Source organism: Apaloderma vittatum, unplaced genomic scaffold (genome assembly GCF_000703405.1).
Source record: "Apaloderma vittatum isolate BGI_N311 unplaced genomic scaffold, ASM70340v1 scaffold17254, whole genome shotgun sequence".
NCBI lineage: Eukaryota > Metazoa > Chordata > Aves > Trogoniformes > Trogonidae > Apaloderma > Apaloderma vittatum.
The window spans coordinates 17,106-19,944 of record NW_009713450.1 but is presented as its reverse complement, the minus strand read 5'-3'; positions in this window follow the sequence as shown (position 1 = coordinate 19,944).

The window sequence follows — 2,839 nt, the reverse complement described above, 5'->3', positions numbered from 1 at the left end:
CTGGCAGCTCTCCAGCCACTCCTCCCCAAGCCTGTAGTATTGCAGGGAATTTCTGCCTTTGTCTTACCAGTCCCAGGCAGTAACTGCAAACACCAGGTGTTATCACTTCTAGTAGCAGACACTGTCTGCAAAGACATGCTGCTGCAGCCTCTTAGAAGAGAATGAGCTGAGAAGTAAAAATCACTGAATGGAGTTGGTTCTGCTTAGCTCAAGCCAGGACAGGTGCAGGTGCTCAGTATAAAAGGGACCCTTTTATACTGAGAACCCTGGGGCCTTCAGTGCCTGGTAGGATGGAAGGATTGCCATCAGCTGTTTGTTATCTCTCCCTTCGCTCATGGTGGTCCCACTGCTGCTGCAGTGGAGCATCATGCACCACGACAGGTCACCTGTCCCTCCCTCCCTCCCTCCTTGTGTGGAAGCAGCACGGCTGCTCCGAGGTTCCCTGTTCCGTTCTTTTGGACTGTCATTGAGACTTTGGTCTCGGGCACTCCTGTCTGCTACCTAGTCCATCTGGGACTTTTCCGTTCACAACCTAGTTGCCATCTGGAAAGTGTGGGTTCTGTATTAGCATATTCATTTGTATCTTTGAATATATTTACATGTACATATTTGTATATAGTTCAACACCTTCATTATTATTGTTAGTATTATCTTTTATTTCATTAAACTGGTTCAAGGGGTTTTTTTCCAACCTCGAAGTGTCTCTCCCTGGTTGCCCTGTTATCGTTCCCCGGGAGGGTGGTGGAGGGATCACAGAGAGCGTCCGTCAGAGCTTAGTGGCCAGCCCAGCTTTGAACTTTGACATCATAATACTGTTACCCCATAAATAAATAAATAAACAAACTGCATGTACTGCTGAGAATCCCACACTTCTTCAACCACAAGTTAGTATGATTTGCTGATACTGATGGACTGAATTCTGTCTGTCACCACTATAACGCTGCACCAGCAACATGATTAACTGTGTCCACATCTTTGAGCAGCTCAGTGCAGTAGTAATGGAAACACTTAGTGATGTTCCCGAATGGTCAGTTTAAACTAGTTGTGTTCTAGTGCCATGGACAAAACAACCATCAAATGGTGGTGTCTATCAGTTGGACATCAGGACCTCACCATCTCCTAGATAAATTTCATCCAAAAAGAATCCAGTTCACATACTCCAAGACTGGCCTGGGTGTTGAAACATGCTAAAGTGGGAGGGTCTCTTCCAAAGCACATTCCTAATCAAACACAAATGTGAATGTACACTCATTAAGTACAGATCTGCTAAGGAAAAATAAAGTTTGAATGACAAGGCATTCATTTCTTACAATTCAAATTTGAGGTTTCTTTAGTCTTTTCCTCCCTGCAGCTCTGAAATCTTTCTCAAGTTTATGTGTCATGGCACTGTTCTAAATTATTGTTCTCTTCACAATTTACAAACATGGAAGTGGAGAGAGACAGATTAAATTACTTGCCCAAGGTGACAATACAAGTCATAAGCAAAACAATATAAAACTTATCCAGCTTCCTCAAGTGTTTTTGCCATAAACTCGTACCACATCTTTTATTCTCCTATTCAGAAAAAAAGAATTTAGGACTATATCTATACGTTAGATTATTATTAGCAGTGCATCCCTACTAACTCATCCAGTAGGAAATTAATTCAGATATAATATGAAACACATCTCTCATTTCGTTTGCTGAATCTTACTTTTCTTTGTGAACTATTTTAGCCTGACTTTCAAGTTGGGAAAACCAGCACAGGACTCATAAAAATGTACTTTCTTTTTAATTATGTCTTAAAATGAACACCAAAATGCTAGTGAATCACACTTTAAAGTATACTGGAAATTGTTTTCAGAGTCAATCATCTACATTCTTCCGTAACCAGTTGGCAACTTTGATTAGTAGCTCTCTTCTTTCCATATTTTCAAATTTTGTGAACTCCAGCAGTAGAGTAGTAGCCACTCTCTCATCCTCTTCCAGTGTGGCATTATAAAAAACCTGCAACTGAAGAAATAAACCTGAGCTTAGTTCCCATCACTTGCAGCCAGCAACTGCATGCCTGACAGATACTTTAGACAGAAGTGAGCCGAAAAGGGGTAGACAGCAGAGACTACAGCGGGGATGGGGCAAGCTTACTGATTTACAGTAAGGCAGGAGAGCTCCTTGCACATCAGGAATGCACTCTTTTGTAATCCCTCTAAAAATCCTTTCAAATGCAGACAACTTCACTAGTACTGGTGGTACCACACAATGTCTAGGACTACTCTGGTAGCACAATCCCCCTATGCTGCCTGTTCTACAGTCACAGAATAAGAAATCTTTCCCATCTGTCTAATGAACAGAATACAAGAGAGGACTGAAAAATAGCAAAGAAACATATGGGAGGAGTGAGAAACTAACAGTAAGAGAGACGAGACTGATGTCAGCATCACAACCAGCAATCTAATACGCCAGCAGTCCAACTTTTGGAACATTTCCTGTAGACAACACGGCAAATGTGATCTCTACAGACAGATTTTAAAGAGGAAAATGAGACAGTTTTCATAATAATTATTTGGACTCAGTTCCTAACCCGAAGGTTAATTTAAAGGCTGGCACTGGGCTATTGCTTTTGCCGTCCTGGGGAGTTAACTCTTCCCTAAAGAACAAAGGCAAAAAACCTAATAGGTCAGAAGTAGAGATTTCAGAAGCTAACTCTCTGAATGGCTCTCTTCATAAAGCATCCCTTCTCAGTTACTTGTTGTATGCATGCATCAATCAACAGCAAAAAAAGAGAAGCAACATTTTTTTTTGTAATGACAGATACTAGAATTCGGGGCTGGCACAGAAATGTGGATCACATGCAGACAGC